Below are 21451 nucleotides of genomic sequence, written 5' to 3'. Positions count from 1 at the left end.
AGACACAGGGCCACATCAAACTTGTTAGCTCGTAAAAGAAACAGAATGTTCCAGGAACAAAAAGGGGGAGAGAGAAAGAGAGACAGAGAAAGGAGGGAGGGAGTTCTGGAGGCAAGGAGGGACAGAAAGAAAAAGAGGGCAAGTGAAAAGATTAAAAAGCTTAAATGGGCATTTGTTTGGCTTTCATATCAAGGGCACATCAAAAATGTTTTGCTATTATAAGTGGCATATAACAGATTGTTATGTTTTTTTAATTTACTGGCCCACTTAACGCAGAAAGAAGCCTTTCTTCTGAAAGGCTTTAACGACCTTTATGCTAGTACAAAGCTGTAAATAAAACATGTCCCCAAAATGAGCTGCCACCAGAAAAGAAAAAAATAAAACCAGTTTTCATCATGTTTCTGATGTTGCGTGTAGGGCATCATGCATCATGTATAGGGCAGAGAGAAAGAGAAGAGGAAGGAGGAAACAGGCAGCTCCCCTGCTGTGATTGCGCGTTTTTAGGTCTCAGTCTGTCTCTCTCGCTGTCAGGTTGTTGAACTGTGTTTCCAAGGCTAAGTAAACAAGTGGGGAGACGGATTCCTTTCCATAATGCCTGGATTCTGGGCAGCTTTGCACTCCAGCTGCACCTGTAGTATATTTTTAACCTGAAGAATCTGTTTGGAAAAGCTTGTCTATGCTGCAATATTTATGGTCAGCACTACTGCACTTCTTTTTGTAGAAGGTAAGAATGTAAGAAAGACATAAGAGTCCCATACCTGATATAGGGAATCTTAAAAACTATTTTACATTACATATCAAAGCCATTTCCAAATTTGTCTTCAGATTATGACCTGAACTTTCCTCACTCTGTATTATACAGAGACAGGTTGTTTAATGATTTAGGGATTAGAATATACTTCACTGATGGTCTCAAATCCTTTTAGCCACATAGTGGGGAAGTTTCTATTGATTAGAAACTAAATTGTGAGTTGTATATTACTCTTTAAAACTCTGCATAACTCAGGCTCTAGCTATGCAATGATACCTTATGTCCTGTGTACCATGGCAGTTAGAAAAATCTGATGAGCTCTGGTTAACAATCTCCAGATTTGAACATCTAGCATTCTTAGCAGAAGATACTTGGTTCTGGAACTCACTTGCCCCACTGGTCTCACAGAGACCAAATTTTCTAACCTTCAGATGATGTACAAAAAGTCCATCTGTTTCTTTAAAGGGTGAGGATTAGAATGAACCTTTATTATGGCAGGACGGTGTTTAGTTAGCATTTGCTATGCCTAATGGACAGAATGGCAGAAGAGGGTCTACAAGAGAAATTTAAATGTTTAGAGGGGATCAGCCTTTTGGATGAGCCCTGAAGGATATATTTTATGTGAATTTATTTAGAAGACATTTCTTTTTCTTTTGCCTTCTTTTTTTTTGCATTTCTTTTGTATTAAAATGTTAGTGTTAATAAGCGAGCAAAAAAAATCCACAGTCAACTGTGACAATATTCATAAAACAAAAAAGAAACAAATGAAGTAATCCAAAATCAAAGACAGTACAGAACAATGTAACCTATACTCCAATTTAGCTATCATAGAAACACCTCATCCATGTCTGATCCACAACACATATGTATTCTGATAACATAACTTATTCTTAGAGTTAGAGAACCAAACTCAATTTATCTCTCACAGACCAAGTAAATATGAAAAATCTGCCAAATCTGCCTATATAAATCTCAGTGATCTCATATGTTCTCTCACATTCTTTCAGTACATATGATGAGAAGTGAGAAAGGCCTTTTCCCTACTAACACATACATAGGCAAAGGGTTAGTTCCTAAACACTTGCAGAGAAACAAATATATCTGAGTTCTAGTGACAAACTATCATTAATATCTATGAGGAATTAAAGAAGATTAGAGGAAAAATTCCCATACTTTAAATTAAATAGCCATGTTGTCTCAGCATCATTAATCCTAATCTTTCACCTGCTATTAATTTTCTTCTTGATTTCCAAGGCTATTGTTTGTTTGAACAAAGGGTAAAGCAGCTATTTGAAGTTGTTTACACAGAGCAAATGAGTGCACAAACAGGAGGGGAAATTCATGTTAATTAGATACAGGCCTGAATGGGATGACAAACTGATGTTGTCTGTACCAGTGGGTGCACCAGGGCCTGATTCAAGACCACTGAAGTCTATAGGAGACTCTCTTTTGACTTCAATAGGCTTTGGATCAGGCCCTAGGTATGCACTTGAGGCTTGATTCTGCATCACTGAAGTCAGTGAGAGTTTTGTTCTTCATTTCAATGGGAAAAGGATCAGGGTGTTCATCAGCAAAAATCCTCTCTTGTACTATACTCTTCAATTGCACATTTGAAAATATATTTGTTTTCTGGATACAATTTTGCTTGCCCTTGTCAATCTGATAATATAGTTTAAAGATTATTGTCTTTAATTCTGGCTTTGAAATAATGGAATAGAAAATAAATATAAACACAGAGCTTGAATGAGATTTTAAAGCGATGTACACGTGATGGCCACCATCTTAGCCAACCCTGGGGGGCCCTCCACAGCTGAGAGTACAAGTCTCTACACTTTGAGCTAAAGATCCAGGCTGTTAAGATCAGAGCTGTACCTGACCCATATTCTTTGTGGATCAAGTACAGAGGTGAACACGTAACAAACATTGGCTAGTAGATTACATGTATGATTTGCGAAGGTCCTCTGCATGGGGATGAATTTTATTCCTAGAGCAGAAAGAACTAGAAGGAAAAAATTCAAAAGATCTAGACAAAATAAGTGGCAAGACAAGGTTAAATTATATACTCCAATTAGAATTGGACAACATTTTTAGAATTTTAAAGTGTCAATTAAAATGTCGTCAGAATAACAAATTTGAACAGAAAACAGTGGGAGAATATTTACAATTTCGCCCACCACTACCACCTGGTTTTCCAAGCAGCTCTAATAAAAATGCTTCATTTTGAATAGGCGATAACCTTGCTTTCTTTTTTGGCTCCTGCAATATTTTGCAGGCTCAAGTAACTGAGGGAGTAATTGTGCACCTACAGTTATGTGCAAGGGCATCTGAAGTAATTTACATTTTTAAGTAATTGACAGCAACCACATAACAGTAGTTAGATGTTATCTGAAATGTGCCTGATCATGATTCTGGGAGCATACTCACTACCACAATTATGGCTGTTATAAAGAATATTAAGAATCTGACCTTAAACAATTGAAAATTTACCTGGATGCCAAATGGGGTGTACAATTAATGAAAGATTTATGCAACTGGTGTTGTTTGTTGACTACTAGTTATGGAAGAAGTAGGAGGCATATGACTGACTTTTCATGTGGACAAGTGTGCATTTCTCAGGATTCTGATTAATAAAAATGAGACTTCTGAGGAAGAGAAAAATGGGGCAACATTCCCTAATCTTCCCAGATTAGAACCACAATTTAAAACGGTATAAATCCCTTGACATAGACATGAACCAAATTGTGCTCTGCCTCACGTCCTGTGCAACCTCTCTGAAACCAAGCTAAGAAGAAGTAGCAGAATGTGGCCTTAAATTGGCAGCAGCCTCTTTCTTACCTCAAATCCATGGGTTTATTAATCAGATGCCATACCCAATTCTCTCTCATTGATAGCATAGTCCTCTGCAATATAAAATGAGCTTCTCACCATGTCTTATTATTCTATAGAGGAAACCATCTCTCTCTCTCTTGAGCTAATGTTGTCTTCTAAAGGCTGTGGTCAATCTGAACATTCTGATCTGTAGTCAGAGACCAGGAAAAGGATGATAAAGACAAGCAAAGATATAGATTTTCTTTTTTTAAAGTTTTCATAGAGAGAGGAAAAGCAAGATCTGCCTCAGTGTGCTGGTATCCACACTTTCATTTGCAGGAAATGTGCATTTAAAGTATCCTGGAAACCAGTTACATGATAAGTGAATGACTATGCCAATAAGCTAATTAAAACTCTTTAATTAAACAAAACTATGTATTTGAACTTCTTCCAATGCCTGGCCCGTGAAGCTAAACCAGAGGAGATAATTATATACGGTACACAGGCATTACAGCATATTTTGACAGATTGCAAAGCAGGACTTATTAAAATACCAACCTCACACTCAAGACAGAAATGGCATAAAGTCTACAGATAACAGTATCTGTAACTGAGCATTTTTCTCTTGGTTCATGCAGAGCTTTGTTTAAGTTGTTGTCTTCCTTTCACACTGTATAATATGAGTCAGTGAGCTATATAATTCTTCATGTCATGGAGGTGTCTCATGTGGGTACATAGTTTACAGTGTCATGTGGACTGTATAAAAGCCTACTAAACTGGAAAATCCTCCCCCCAATGTATGTGAACAACAGTTACACTACAAGAACCACATGGTGAACATGTGAATCTTTTCTTCCCATTCCCAAAGTCCATGCTATGAAACCTCAAGCTAGTGCTTCTGAAATCTGGGTGGTAAGGCTGCACTTTCAAAGACGTTTAATAGCGTCAGATGAACACACAATAATATAGGGCACTCAGGAAACCACAGTGGGCCAAATTCTGCCCTAAAGGCAGTTGCACACACACACCTTCCATTGACATCAAAATGTTTTCTGGCTCTGTATGACTAATAGCAGAATGTGCGCCATTGCATCAGCTGAGTTGTTCTGGAATTTGGAGTCAACGGGACCGCAGGGACAAAAAGGAGGAAGACTAAAAATGTGAAGGATCACTTAAGTTTTTATTTCACATCTGCAGACTTTCAAACAGGGCAAAGGTGCTTGCTTATGTTTGGCTTATGCATAAGGTAGCCAGATGTCCCTGTTTGTCAGAGCAGCCTGAGTTTTAAGAGAATATTCTACCCACTGTTCCTTTTAGGAGTTCTAATTTACCTGCTCCCTCCTCATGACTGAAGGAAGAGAAGAAAAAGTCAGTTTCATTTTCTTCAAAAGAAACCATCCCCAGAATGGCAACAATAATAAAATAGTTGTACTTCCATAGAAGCTTTATACAAGGAACACAAAGCGCTTTGCAAATACAAACCAGAAAGCCCTGCTCCGGCCTCCACAGCAGTCATAGAGCATTCCAGGGGTATATTGAGAGTAGGTTGGAAGAGGAAGCGGCCAGACAGTGCTGGGAATTGGATGTGTTTAAAGCAAACCATACCCTGGGGATTCTGTATATCTGCAATCTCCCCTACGGATGCAAGTTAGAGTAGCCCGCAGGGTTTGGTTTGGACTTAGGTGACTTGTTTAATTGACATTAAAAGATTACACCACATTGTATCCCTCATATGCACATCTGTTTCTATATTAATAAACAGTGCATTTTTGGTAATTAAATTTATTTATTTACAGGTATTTATGCTGCACTCTCTTTTTACAACACTAGAATAAATGACAAAGGGCTTGGCTACTTAGAAAAATGCAAACTTAACTTGAAATCTCTATAGTGTGTAACTGAATTTTAAAATTTCATATAATTATTGTAAACATGTCATTAGAACCCATAAAGCTTAATTTTGCAAAGAAAATGGGAGCAAAATTTCATTGCCCCCATTGCTGGTCTCAGCAAGGTGGAGAGCTTCAGCTTAGACCCAATGTATTGCAACCTTCAGGGGCAATGGGAAAACATCCCTCACCCCCCAGGGAAAGGGCAAAAGGATCATAAAATCATAGACTATCAGGGTTGGAAGGGACCTCTTGAGGTCATCTAGTCCAATCCCCTGCTCAAAGCAGGACCAATCTCCAACTAATGGGATCCTGATGACCCAAGTCTTAGTGGCAATAAGAAGACTGTCCACACCAAGTAAGTGGCAGAAACAACACATGAAGCTTGTCTCATTATTATGTTTTTGCTAAGGGATGGACCTTATCTCAGAAAGTTGCTCTGATAGAGCTAGATAACTCTTTGTTTTAAAGGAATCATATTCCTTAAAGGACACGCTTCACCCAGAGAACACTTCATTTATTGATGGAAGGAGAACTGTAGAGGTACCTACACATACACTCTCCAGTCATGAAGAATATGTCTACACTGCAATTAAAAATTGGCGACTAGCCCATGCCAGCTGACTTCGGCTTGGGCTGAGGGGCTGTTTAATTGCAGTGTAGACTTTGGGCTTAGGCTATAGCCCGAGCTCTGGGACCATCCCACCTCTCAGGGTCCTAGTGCCCAGCCTCCACCCTGAGTCCAAATGTCTCCACTGCAGTTAAACAGCCCATTAGCCCAAGCCCAATGAGCCCAAGTAAGCTGGCGTGGGTCAGCTGCTGGTGTTTATTTGCAGTGTAGATCTACCCCAATACGCATGGTCAGGACCTTGGTCAGCTCTCTGAAACAGTTATCCCAAAAAGAGTCACTAGTCTAGTGAGAAAAGAGACTCAGAACCTTAAGACAGGTCTACACCAGGGGTCCAGACAACTGGAGTATCCTAGGTACTATAATATATGTATTGGAAGTCAGCAGTAGGAGATACCAGTTCTTTGGCTCAGACTTCGCTTTTCTTACCAAGGCCTTTTATCAGGGCCAAATTGCTAATTGCTTGGCTAGCCTATAAGTCAGTGGTGATTTAGCAGGTTGAGGTGAAACTAGTTGGAAAACTCTAACTGCTAGGACAGCCATTCAGTCCAGTTTCTGTAATCCAGCTGGCTCTGGCCCTGATGCCCAGACCTATCCTGCAGCCTCATCTGCCTCTGGCAGGCACCAAAAGGATAAAGATGTAAGGCTCCAAGTCTAAAAGGAACAGACACTAGCCTAGAGAATGATATCTTCAGCTTAAAGAACCCATGAGTTTGTATATTGGCCTATCAGCTCTGGTTTTAGCGCACAAAGATCGAACAAAGTAGACGTTGGCCAAGGAGTGGGGGATTTGACCAGGAGTCCGAAATCACAGGCATCTGAATATACTTAATTCATAAGGGATCATCCTAAAAGTGTACAATAATACCGTTTCCATTCTGTTTCAGTCATGTAATAGGTGTATTTTTCATTATTTTCATTTTACCGAAGAAGATGATTTTGACTCAGCATGGAGAACAGATTTCTTTTTAACTTAGGCCAGGGCCAGAGAGTTCAGCAGCAGGGGAGTCACCAGTATGCATTTAAAACTTGATTTGCAAGTGACTCCAGGGGGTGGGGTGCTGTACCCTCAAAGTGCCCCATCGACATTAACAGGATCCTATGTGCATCGAGGGTGCCCTCATGGTCAGACAGGAGGAGAATCAAGGGTCTTAAATTATAAGCAAGAAAATCGAGCTGGTGATTTACTTGTGACTGTCTCAAGTGGAAAGGGTTTAAAGGACTTGAGGTGTTTAACAGTTTTAAACTCTAGAGAATATTTCCATGGGCATGAACAGGTTAATATAGTCATCCCCCTCTCTGACACTAGTCCAAAGATAACTTTTTACAGAAGAATTGAGCACGTGTCGTGACAATACAAGCTTCCTTCATTGCTTCACTATTGTGCATCTGTGCATTTAAATCTATGGGCGGCTATATCATGCAATCAATGGCTTGGCCAAAATTCTCATTGGATATTTATAAGAAAATTGATTATGTGATGTCCTCTGGAGACACCACCTCTTGGAATGAGGGGATAGTTCTGCCTCTATGTCTGTTAAGTTCTTGGTGTCTTGGCTGAGTCTCTCTGAAAGGGTGCAAGCTAGTGATATTTGCAGAGGAGCTTTTTGTGATGCATTCAGCTGTTCAGTAGGAAATGGACTGAGACCATCAAACTCACTTCATATAGAACAAACAGCCATAGGTTAGTTTCTGTTTACCAAGGACCTATGTTGGATTTTAGTTGGCAACCAAGAAGTGTTCTCTGTGCCAGCCAAAAGTAGATTCCAAATAGGAATTTACTACTTTTCTGTGTGGGTGATCTTGTGTTGTGTACCCAGCACGTTGGGAAAGAAGAAAAATGGAATTAGCCCATTTAACTGGTCAGCTTTGGAGGCAAGTCATGCCTAATCTTTCCAACAGGAGGCAAAGAATAAGTAGTCTTTAAAAAAAAAAAGGCAAGAGGACTGCAAATAGAGCAGCAAGGTCATTTGCACAGATTCTGTATCCCCATGTAAGGTAAATTTGATTTTTTTATTTGCCTCAGAGACCGTCCTCCTTGACATTGCTTTGCTCATCTGTTTTAAACAGGAACCCTACCAATCATTTGCTTTTGCTTTGATGCATTGGTTTCCCAAATATTTCTTTTAAATTGAGTGACAATTAAACTTAAAGCACACATTTCCATAATAGCATTCCTTGTAATGAAACCCATCTTTTAATGGAAAAAGTACTTCCCTACTAAATTAAAAGTATGGAAAAATAAAAACCACATATAAAAGTGCACAAAACAATAAAAATACTCATATGCATTTCACTAAACAATGTGATGAAGTTTGCTAAGAAACACAAAGTTGCACTAATTAAAAAAGGTCACTGTGGAAAAAGAAATGCCACTGACAAATCTGCTTCCAGTTAAGCAAGCAAACAAAAAGTTAAAACAAGGAATAATATCCATATCACGTCAATCTGATATTCTGACTACATATATCTTTTAAATTCTAATGTCATCTAAATTCATTTAAAAATATTTATATCTGTTTTTATTTTCCTGTAAATAATTCCAGGATTTGTTCTAAGCAGTTGCAAAATTAATATCAGAATAAGCCTTAGCAATTTTGGTAAGAATTTTTTTAAATCAGTAAATCATTTTCAAGGGTTTTATGAGGTTATTAATAGGAGTAACAGAATTCGAATTATCCAAGATCTTCTCCATAGCTTGTTGTTCAGCTCCAGCAGAATGGAAAACCCCCACACAAAGTATTCCCACCAGCAGACTTGGAAACATGACAGACATTATAAATGTTTTTTTAAGCTTTATAGATCTTCCCAGGCCTTGGAACATTTTACAAACATTATGATCAAAAAGTAACGATGACCCCAGAGGTCTGTGTTCACCTTCTTTTTGGCACCCTCTGCATGGAGTTAGGCTCTGGTATTGCAAGGGACCATAACTATGTCAACTTCTCCATTAAAGCTGAGATCTATTCATGTACGTATGTTTAAGTGTGTGTGTGGGTTGGGGGGGCGGGGAGGGTTGTAGCTATATTCCACCTTTGTTCTTTCATGAAAATGCAATAGCTCCATATGGTATTAGACCTATTTAAAAAAAGTATATCTAAAATGTTCACAACTATGATACTCCATGTAGTTATAAGATGACTCTTGTGGGCCTTCATTATATCTTCCAAGGAAATGGTAGATAGGTATATGGTGCATGTCAGAATTAACTTCCCTTCAGATATCTTTCAAAACACTATCTAGAAAACCACTAAATCTAAATAAATTTCAGTTAAAAAGGAGATAAGGTGAACTGATGGCATTGGTTACACAAGTCCAAGAAGAGACATTTTTCACCGGTTGCAAAGATTGTTTTGTTTAATAACAGGGAAGTCTGCAGACCTATACTTTATGCTTCCTTTCTTGCTCTTACCCAGACTCCTTTAAAATCAAGGAGCAGCCCACCCAAAGCAGATCATGCAGTCATAGGGTCTCATGTAAGGAACATACTGAAAAGAAAGACTATCTTACATTAAATACAAACAATCTGAACTGGGTCCTAATGATAAAGTCCTACTGTCATGGAGAGGGGGTTAGCACAGAACCCAACATTAAGTCACCTTGACTATTTGAGGATGGGTCACCTCTTCCCATGAATTTGTCATTCCTGATGCTTCCCAGAGAGCCTCCATCCTGACAAAACGGAATGATTTTGCACTAGGTATATGCAAATCAGAACTTTATTTCAGCCTGTGCACTGGTACATATTTATAATAATGGTACAGCACTCTTTTCAGGGTTCCTGACAGACTCAAATTAAATCTGACCCCTCTCTTTGGATTTGTAGGGACACCTCAAAAGCACTGAAAGATGTGACTCATCCGAATCTAGTCAAGATGACCAAACTGGGGCAGCCAGTTGAAGTATCCCTTCTACAGATCTCAGAGGGGGAGTTAGAGATAGAAATGTTAGGTGCATTGGTGTTGATCTGGTAATGGAGAGGAGTGAGGATGCCTGCTTGTTCCAGATTTCAGTAAAACAATATTTTTTTTCAAATTTATCATCCTAATATAATGCACTTACAGTATTTAGTGGCTTTCATTCAAGGATTTTAATGGATTTGCTAACATTGGATTCTTAAGTCAAACGCCCTGAATAATCAGGAAGGTATTCCTCTTATTTTACTGACGCATAAACTGAGGAAGAGAAAATGAGGGCCTAATTCTTTCCTATTAAAGACAATGGGCATTCTGCTACTGGTTTAAATGACAACAGGATCTGTCTCTACTTGCCTTGAAAAGTCACACAGTCACTCACTCTCAGAGAGAAGAATAGAGCCAAGTGGGCCTGGAATAACCACTAGATGATATAATCTTTTATACATATTATTTGAGAGGTAACAGAGTTGTTCGTTTATTTGTTTTTTCCTGAGATGAGTGTGTGGATTAGTGGGTTACATAGCAAAAAACAGCCTTTGAAAAATCTTGGAGCTAGATGATTTCAAAAGGAAAGATGAGTACTGGCACTTCTTTGGCTAAAATATTTAGACTTGGCACAAATCAACCAGTATGAAAAACACTAGCATTTTTTTTATAGCAGCAAGTTGGATATACTTTTGGAAATACCACTTGAGTATTATGAAGCATTTATATTGTTTTAAAGCTTTGGTTTGGACTGCAAACATTCAAAAAAGATGGTTTGAATTTAAGTTTTTCTCTGGATTCTGGTTTCACGCACATTTCTAACAATTGTAAAGATAAAGGAATTTGACCTCAAAAAATCTTCTTCTTTTTTTTTTTGTAACGTGTTTTCCAGAAAAATGAAATCGTATCTCCTTTCTTCCAGGAACATACATATTTTTATTACTGCATTTGTAAATGCACAATAGCCAACATGTTTGCCACCCATGAATATGACCATGCTACCAATAAATATGGCCCCAACCTGCCAAGGATAGCATGTAAGCAGATACCGTGACCACACAAAGTCCTTTTGGCATTGGTTAGACTTTGTGTGAATGTAGCAATTCACCACCATGTTATCAGTTGAAGGATCAGAGTCCTAGGGTCTGACCCAAAGCGCACTGAAATAATGGGCATCTTTCCATGGACTTGATTTTTGGATGAGGCCCTGATTGGGTAATCTCACCATATAAATGAAAAGAATAGCTCTGGCATTCAGTACATTAAAAGAACCAGATCCTTTGAAAAGAAAGGATTTTTAAGAAAGGATGTGTTAGCAACTGGATAACATTTTCCCTGCTCTGGTCTTTTTGTATTTGATGTCACCTAAAATATCAAAAGCTAGTGATAAATCATACCTGAATTCCTCAATATAATCCAAACAATCGGAACTCAAGTTGACCATTCTAGGAAGTCAGATATAGGCATGGCTAGATGTATTTTTACAATTTCTTAGTGAGACTTCATCTTCTGTAACAATATCTGGACAGTTACTGTTAATTCATCATATCAGTTATTTGAGTTACATTGTGGTGACATTTGTGACATCACATAGTAAAAAGATAGTTTAGTAACCATAGCTGACACTACTGTTAAACCCTAATCATCATCATCAATTAATTTTGTTTTGCTTTAATTTTTTGTGAATTTAGTGCTCGTGAAAGTTGGTGGCTCTGGAGACTGGTGAAGTCACAGCCATGTCCCCAGGACTGGCAAAGGCAATGCAACCATCCTACCACCAACCCTTCTCAATTCTGACTATCTCTAGTGTTATTCATTTTTCAGATCCATTTAGGCCTTGGCCTCTCTTCCGAATCTGTCAACAAAAGTGGCAAATATCCTATGGACATTTGTCCACTAGAGACCAAATTGAGACCACCAACTCATTTCACATATTCTACTCAATAGCCATCAGACAGAAATTATTTTTGATAAGTATCAACCTGGTGTGTATTCATATTGGTGATCTATGAGTGAAAGGCTCTATAGCCAATTGAAAAAAACTGAGCCATTTAGTTATCTTCGTGTTATTTTTCTCGGAACTGAGTATCGTCCAATAAGTATTACTATCTTGAAAACAGGAGGCAATGAAGAAATAAATTAAAATATTTAAAAGTGAACTTTGTCAGACTTTCCAAGATGTGTACACCTGGAAATTGTATGCATGTTAATGATTTATGATACAACTCCAACTCATCTTTCCCTCACAATACGTTACACACATTTTTGTTACTCCTTCTGTTCCACATTTTGGTCATAAAACTGTAAGAGTTATGATAGTGGGAACTTGAAAGTCAAATATTTATTTCTGTCTCAGGGGAACGCCCCTTCCAGGGCACTCCAGGACAATGAAATCCAGATCCTAACAAGCCCTAGTGAAAAGCAGTCTGACCCAGAAACAGTATCTCAAATAAGGCATATTTGGAAGCATTTGGTATCCAGTTTATTGTAATTCTCTCCAGTGCTTACCTATCATAATGAGGAATAGCAAAGTTTGTACACTAAAAACGATATATATTTTAGATCCCATATCACTAATGATAGGAGCAGATTTTATAATGAAAATAAATACATTTGAAAAAATAATATTCAAAAATATGTTAATTGTATCACACCACCTGAAATTAGATCAAAATTCCATGCTGCCCCTGCAACAAGTGATGGTACTGCAAAAACCCAAACCAGACCACTATTGGGGTTTGTGATATCATAAGCTGTTGCAAGGGAAACAAAGAATCCTTAAATCGGTTATACGGGTAAGAGAGAATAAGTGATTTTTGCAATAGTTTGGATAAATACAATACATTTGTAATTTTAAGTCTGCACATTAATTCATTTAGGGAGAAGTCCCAAATGGTCTATCCAGGCACTGGGGAAATATGTGAAGGGAGCTGGGGATGGGGTGAAGCTGAGGGAAAATCTCTATCTGTAGGCTGTGGAGCAGAAATGGGGTAGATGCTACAGAAGTTACCCTCTGCAGGAATAAGGATGAAAAGAGGTGGATCTGCACAGCAGTGGATCCTCTGGCCTAATCCACACACCTCCCCACCCATACCTCACCCCAGCATGCTGCTGTGAAGGGAACACACACAGAGGGAGACCCCATATGGGAAGGATGTTCACACCACCTACAGTCACCCCTTTCTTAATGGAACTACATTTATTCTGCTGCCAGTAGTCCCTCCGCAACAACAGAGGCAGGAGCAGAATTGCCCTAAAAGGACAAATCCCTCCTCAGCACACAGTCTGAGTAATTGGGCTTTCTACTGAGAATCCCAGAACATCCTCCCATCACCCTGAGAGTTCAGAAAACAAACCTTCTCTCCACCAAAAAAAAAATATGAGTTAGAAAATTACGAAATACTGTGATTTTCAAGCCACTCAAGATTTTTTGGGGCGGGAGAAGGGGCTGTCACCATTTTAGAACTCATATGGTTGATAACACCCCCACTAATACGTTTCCTTCTACACCTCTACCCCAGTAGTGCTCTAAACCCCTCACTCATTCACTCGTTCTTCCAGGTGTCTAGTTTCACACCCTCACTTACTGAACACACTTATTTCCTCTCTGTCTCTGCCACCAACCTCCTTCTCCAACGACCTCTCTTCCCCGCCCCCCAACAGCATTGTTCTGCCTTCCACAGAGCTCCACACTGAAAAAGCTGTTGCTCCAGACAACTGCCTCTTGCCAGCCTAGCAGGGAGACAGAGTGTCCTCTAGCGATCAGCTCAACAACTAATGGGCAGAGGGGAGGATCGAGAAAGAGAAACATCCTCAGATTCCCCTGTGATACCCACTCTGCTGCCTTCCTTCCTTCCCTAAAAATGGGGGCTGACATTCTTTGGGAAGAGAAACAATATTGTTCCCACCCACCCCACAAGCTGAAAGCTGGAAGAGATGCCACCCCCCACCTATTAATTACACCCATGTTTGCATAAGGACAGGGGTGGAAAAACAAAGAAGACAGCAATCCCTCTTAGTGATTTAAGATATCAAACAGTGTTTAAGATATTTTTTTTTAAATCCTGCTCTCCATTTTTAAGCTTGATTGTGGTATTCATGCCCCTCTGTAGTTAGTCAATACAATCATTCTTAAACTGTGTTCTTTTTTCTTTTGCAGAAGAAGGTGAGAGGTTTCAAAGAAGGTGAGATCATTCTAGAGGAGTTCCATGATTATCAAATAAAATATTACACCTAGTTGGAGGCTTCTTTCTTACTTCTCATGGGACCAACTTTTGTTCTCTCTGCTAAGGCTAAGATCAGCTGTAAATTTCTTTCATATGTCTTTTTTATTTTTATTACAACAAGTACATCATCTCCCACAGAGCTGTATTGCTTTAAGAAACTGTCCTTGTAAATCTATGGCAGCCTCCCTCTTGCCTGTGTGTGGTTCCTAGAGCTGGCACTGCTTTCTCATTAGCACTTTCACGCTTGATTAATTAAAACAAGGCAGAAGTCATGTTCTTTCACTGCTATCGATCTCTTTGCAAGGCATTTTACTACGCTCGTAGATATGTAGTGATGGGGAAAGGAATGTGACTCGTTCTCCCCTCCCTTCCCCTTTCCAGCTTTCAAACATCGGGACATTATTGATTTTAAAGCGTCCTGCAGTTGCTGCGTCTACTACTATTCCAGTGAGTCTTCTCAGTCTGCTTTTGCTGCTCTTATTTTGAGACCTCACAGTCATTGACAGGCAGCCCTGCCTCATCAAGGATTAAGCAGAGCAGAGAATTAGTGGACTAGTGGCAAGAGCAGCAATCACTGTTAAGAAACAGTTTGAATAACTGAAAACTTGGAAAGATAAAGAAAGGGGACCAAAAGATAGAGGGGGGGGGGAGGAAGCTAAAGTGAAGTGACCTTAGTAGGTGCAATAGTATCCCAGAATGAGGAGGGAAAATGGGAATTAGAGAGGTGAAAAGGAAAAGAAAGGAGAAGGGACATGTGAGTACTGCTAATACCTGTGGGGAATAACTGCATTTCACAAAAACCTCATTGACGTCAGTGGAAATGGATCAGGGTCTTAGTACTAGTGAACAGAACTATGTATTTATTGTAGTACCTCTAACATACTGCCCTTCAACCCAATCCCAATTACTGCGTGTATTCTCTGACAGGGGCTATCAACAAGGAGGGAGTGCTCAATTCCACACTTTATTTCCTATGTGTGTAAGGTTTTGTAGTGCCCTCCATCATTATATTATCCGAGCACCTTCCAGGTAAAACAGATTGGCAATTGGAGCAGATCTGAAAAAAACCCAGCAAAACATTTTTTGGACAGAATTTGCTGATTCAGCCAAATCAAAACATTCGATGAGTCAGTTCGATGAAGGTCTGATGGATTTCCTGCCAGTTTGTCTGCCAGGTTCTCAGCATCCTGGCTCCCGGCAACCCACCAGGTCTATCCTGGATCTGGAGCTCCATTCCCTTTTGTGAAAAAATTCAAAATTTGGGGGTTTTGTTCCGAATTTCAAAATATAAAAATTTTCCATGAAATGGAATTACCTTTCTTCACCCAGTTCTACTGACAATAGTGCAGTCCTTATTGGATTTCATGGAGGCTGCTTGTCCCCTCTTTCTGATGCTGATTTCTGTGTTAGAGGGTCTCACTAATGTCATTTCCTCATCATCTTATTGTATATTTGTGTATACATGTATCTGTTGATACCATGTAACTGAACACTTTCATATGAATTGCAATATTTAAGTACTAGAATAATGTAAATTAAAAACAAATCAGAGCTTTGTCATTTAGCCCCTTTCTGTTTTGTAGGATGCTCTTTCCTTGAATATTTAACTTGTCATTTCACATCTGGTTGACAGGAGACTGAGACTTATGGTTTTACCACTAGTATTTGTTAATGAACATTTAAACTGGCTTTTAGAAACACAGACTATTTATGTATGCTGTGATTCTTCATCTCTTTCATTTCTAATTACAACACAATTAATTTTCTTCAGTTATCTAACATATTTGAGTTAATCCAGTCAAAATGGCCACCAGAAACAACTCCGGACCCAGAGCTGGCAACAGGGTTGGTTTTGCTTATAATCTTCCGCATCTAGGAGCATTACTGATTTTCTTAAGAACATAAATAATGGATATATCACTTAGCACTGAAATCTTAGGACTGGTGCTATATGAAAAAATCAAAGCTCTTCAAACAATTAACAAAGCTTATTATTTATCTGTTGCATCAGTCTTTTGCATGATAAGCAGTTGATGGTGCCTATGTGGAAAGTATTTCTCTACATCTCTGCCAGACCAAGTTATCAGGATAATAAAGAATCATGTGATCACTTTTTATAAGGATCTTCCCTCTCCCCCCAATTCTTTCCTAATTAGGAAACTTTAAATGGTACTACAGATTTCCATGTTCTGTGAAAGATTATTCAGCTGGCCTCTAGGGGCATAAATAAAGGTTATATGTCTTCAGTTGCTTTGAAAATATTTGTGTCTCGTAGAAAGCAATGATGCTAAATAAAAATCTGACCCATTAATATATGCATTCTGCTACTCTGAAACCTATAAAAACAAGAGCTGTTTATAAATTACAGATTCACTGGGCCAAGAGCATCCCATTGAAGGCATTGGAGTAACATCAATTTAGTCATTACAGTAAGGATTTTAACATTTTTTTAAAAAAAATACCCAGAATACAGTATTTGATGTAGTAACTATAAAATCCACAGAGTTGTGGATTTTAAAAAATTGCCACAAATCATTTGACTACATTTTTTATGAACAGTTTTAGTTCTATGATATAGCTTGCACAGTTATAGGACAGACTATACAGTATGTGTTAATTCCAACACATACAGGAGGACTGTCTGAGATAAGCATTTACTTGTTCCATGTTGAGGAACAATGTAGAAAGTATGTAAACTAATTCCTTATTACTTCTACAAGGACGCACAACCTGGTTTAGAACGCAGCTACAATTTCTCCTAAATCTCAATTCAACTCATACCTTCCTAAATCTTGTCCTATCAGCTGTGAGGTTTAGTTTGTTGTGATTTTCTATGTCTAGCAAGTGTATGATAGAGAACTGTTTCTTTATATTTAGAGCTGTGACAATAACCAAGAAATAAAAGAAAAAAATGTTTCAGGTCAACTCAAAATAGAAATGTTTTGAATTTTTCAGCAAACAAAACCTTTTTTTTAATTGTTTTGGGTCAAATAAAACATTTTGTTCAACCTGAAACAAAACAATTCATTTTGTTTTTTACCTTTAATAAATAATAAAACTGAAGTAAAATTTGAAATGAAAAAAGTTACAGTGTTTTGTTCTGAAGATATTGAAACAAAACTTTCACTTTGGGGATTTTTTAACAAACAATTTAGCAAATTTGACATGAATTTGTGAAATGTTTCAGTCAACCAGAATTCTCCTTTTTTGGCAAAAAAAAAAAAATCATCCACAAAATTTCTCCCAGCTCTATTAATAATGTATAGTTTGCCAGAACATGAACATTTCTTGGCTGTAAGGGCAGCCCTGTGATCACTGTGTCGGTGAGCTGCGAGAGGGGAAGTTTGAAGTCAGGGAACGAGTTGTCTCCCTCTTTGCTCTTTCTGTTATGGGAATCTGAAATTAATTAATTAATGTTAGCACAGTGTGCCTCACCAATTCATTCTTATTTCTCTAGTGTCCTTAATGGTACGTCTACTCTGTAATGAAAAAAAAACACGCAGCTGGCCTGTGCCAGTTGAATCGGGCTCAAAGGCCTTGGGCTAAAGGTCTTTATAATTGCAGTGTAGACATTCGGGTTTGGGCTGGAACCTGGGCTCTAGGTCCCTGCAAGGTGGGAGGGATCCAGACCTTGGGCTCCAGCCCAAGTCCAAATGTCTACATTGCAATTAAACAGCCCTTTAGCCCAAGGCCTGTGAGCCTGATTCAACTGGCACAGGGCAGCTGTGGCTCTCTAACTGCAGTGCAGACATACCCTTAGACAGTTGGTTTGGCCTCAAGCCTTAGTGAGAAGCTGCTTAGCATTGAAGGATGAATTCCCTCCTCCTCCAATCCTCTCCTTAGAAGGGAAAACCAGGCCAGTTTGTGAGTTGCTGATTCAGCGCAGCAGGATTGCAGGGCCCCCTAGTGGGGTTGCATTGATTGTACTTGAGGCCAGTCCTCGGTCACAAAAATAGCCTTCTGTATGATCCTTTAATAGAGCACACACAAAAGTCGTTCCCTAAAAAGTGCTTTAATTCTGTAAAAAGCCATAAAAATTACATAATTATGTGCAGAAGGAATAATCTATACATGGTTAACCAAGGTCAGACTGTGATGATATGGTTTTCATGGCACTGAATAGTTTACCATGCTGAGACCACAAAATATTGGATTGTTCATCGTAGGCGGTTAGCTGCAAGGATGCTGCTAATCATAGACAGACAATGATTGTATCAAACTTCAATTATGTTTGAAATCAGACATTACTGGGTCTGCCAGAGTAGGTGCAATTTAAGGACAGACAATGGCCTATTCAGAAATAAATCATAGTGTAGATGAAAAAGCTTGAAAATACTTGTTGGCCTGTTTTTTAAAGCTTCACTAGAGCTGTGTGAAATCTGCTGATTGCAGTTCACTCTGTGAATATTTCATTGTTTTTCTCTTATATTAGCAACTCTTTAATATACAACATCATATAAAAATGAACACACTGGAAGACAGGAAATTTTTATGTACAAAAGTTACAAAAACATGCTTTTTCTTGTTAATTTCCTGGGATAGTCATCAAATATACTCAACACAGAAAAGCTGATTATAGCTGCACACATGGGTCCAGACTTACACTCCTGAAACCCTTTTGAAGTCAATGGGGCTGCACAGATTAAACGGAAGGCAGAATTTGGACTGAATGTAGGATGGGCTCTAGTGAGCCAAATTCTCTCCTGGATAGAATTCAGAGCTGCTTAAATGTTTGTGATTATGCTGCCCTCTTTTGGTTGACCCATTCAGGGTTCCTCTTCTTTAGCTCTAGCAGTCAAGGTATTTTTAGAGCACAAGGTCTAGAATTCTGTTCCCATCATCAACCATGAAGTCCATGGGCCATGGAATCATTACAACACACATTTCAGAGCTTCAGTAATATAGGAATTATGAAAGGAAGTACCAAAGAGTATGATGACCTACTGTGCAGTGTCAAGCTTTGCCATGTAGGTCTGTATTTATTTTCAATTAGTTCTAACAAAAAGCATTAGATCCATAATTTCCCAAACATTTTGTATGTTTTAAAATATTGAAGGCTAGGTTCTGAATTGCCCTAAGCTCCAGGGCTGTGTCAAGCATCTTAAAGCGAATGTAAATGTAACTGGCTTTCACTTTAAGGCCACTGCCAGACTGAGCCTGGGTCTACACTGGAGGGTGGGGAGGGGAGGAATCAATCTAACTACGCAACTTCAATTACGTGAATAATGTAGCTGAAGTTGACTTACTTAGATCGACTTACCGTGGTGTCTCCACTGCGTTGAGTCGACTGCTGCCGCTCCCCCGTCAACTCTGCCTATACCTCTCATGGCACTGGAGTACAGGAGTCGACGGGAGAGCGTTCGGGGGTCGATTTATCGCATCTAGACTAGACGCGATAAATTGATCCCCGCTGGATCGATCGCTGCCTGCCGATCCGGCGGGTAGTGAAGACATACCCTGAGTTAAAAGGGGTTTAGTGTAAAATGAGTATCTGACCTTTAAAATTTCACTGACTCTAGGCACCAAACAACTTCTCAAGTCTTACTTTTTTTTAAAAAACAACCTATATGTGGTGCTCTCTTCTGAAATCCAGCAGCTGAGATCTACAAGGGAGAGTTATCACTCTCAGCTACTGGGTGTCAGCAGAAAGTCTGAGCTCATTTCTATAAAAGAGGAGCTTGGATGGGCATAAATACTTTTTCTGGAAAAAAAATTCTGTAGTTCAGAGCTCTTGCTTTAATTTTCCAAACCTTGTTTTAAAATGGAATCAGATACTTCAAACCAGCAGTTGGAATTAACAGAAGTTCCCACTTTGGACATTTGGTGCCCAATTTCTACCTCTGTTTCTCTGGTTTATAGAATCATAGAATATCAGGGTTGGAAGGGACCCCAGAAGGTCATCTAGTCCAACCCCCTGCTCGAAGCAGGACCAATTCCCAGTTAAATCATCCCAGCCAGGGCTTTGTCAAGCCTGACCTTAAAAACCTCTAAGGAAGGAGATTCCACCACCTCCCTAGGTTTCAATGGCTGAATCAATGATGCAAAGATAAAAAACCCCAAATATTGTCTTTTAGGGAAAAAAACCCTCTTGCCCTTACCATTATTTGTATCCAGCTGTATCTCTAGTGATAAAAGTGCATAAAATTGAGATGGCTGCAGGATAAATTATTAGACGGTAAAGTGTTGAGAGAGTGATTGAATGAAACAATCTTTCACCCCAAAGACATACTACAGTCTTCTCCATATCCTATAGCAAAGATAATCTCCTTTGGCTGTGGTGACTGAGCCTTTCGAGCAGTGGTGCACAAACTTTTCCAATCACACCCTCCCATGGAATCTGACCATGCCACCCCCCCCTACCTCCCATTACTGCACAGCCAAGGTTTCCTCAGCAGCAGAACTTGGGCTGAAGGTAGAGCTGGGAGAGGATCTAGGGTTAGAGGTGGAGCTGGGCTGGGGGCAGAGAGGGAATGAGGGCCGAGCTGGTGTGGCGGTGAAGCAGGGGGCGGAGTGGAGCCGGAGCTGTGGTGAAGTTGGGTTGAGGGTGGAGTGGGACTGGGGGCAGATCTGGCCTGGAGATGGAGCAAGGACTGGAGGCTGATCGGGGCTGGAAGTCTGGTGCTCCCTCCCTACCCCCGGCGCCCCATGCACACACACCCCAAATATTCATCTGACACCCCCCCAGGGGGTGCATCCCACTGTTTGGGGACCACTGCTCTGGAGAATGCCCACTGGTTTATTCACTGAGCAGCATTAGCAACATCTCTTAAGGAAACATTTGGTCACCCTCCTGGTTGTAGGCAATTACATCAGGACTTTTGAATAGCAGAAGTAATGGCAGTTATACTGATATCACTTTTCAAGAGCTGAAAGCAAGGTAGTTTGGATTCCTCTTTTATTGAAATCCTGTTTCTAGAGGGTAATCCAAAGCACACTGGAATCAGGGGGCATCTTTCCATTGACTTTGATGAGCATTGGATCAGGCTCCTAAAGCCTAGTCTGAAAAAAGATTCTCAGTATAATAGCTCTAGCCCATAAGACTGGAAAGAGAAGAGGAACTATCTCTGTAGGTTTGGAAGGATCAGATTTTTATCTGTTAAAGTCAATTTCACCATATACACACAAACCGATGAAAAAATATTTCCATCAATAATAATCAAAATGTACGGATAGGCAGAGAACTTTGATTTAAGGATATTTACTTTGTACATTTTTACATGTGATGGCAATAAATTGTGTTTTAATGG

This window comes from Chelonia mydas, chromosome 5 (assembly GCF_015237465.2).
Source record: "Chelonia mydas isolate rCheMyd1 chromosome 5, rCheMyd1.pri.v2, whole genome shotgun sequence".
NCBI lineage: Eukaryota > Metazoa > Chordata > Testudines > Cheloniidae > Chelonia > Chelonia mydas.
This window is presented reverse-complemented; position numbering follows the sequence as displayed.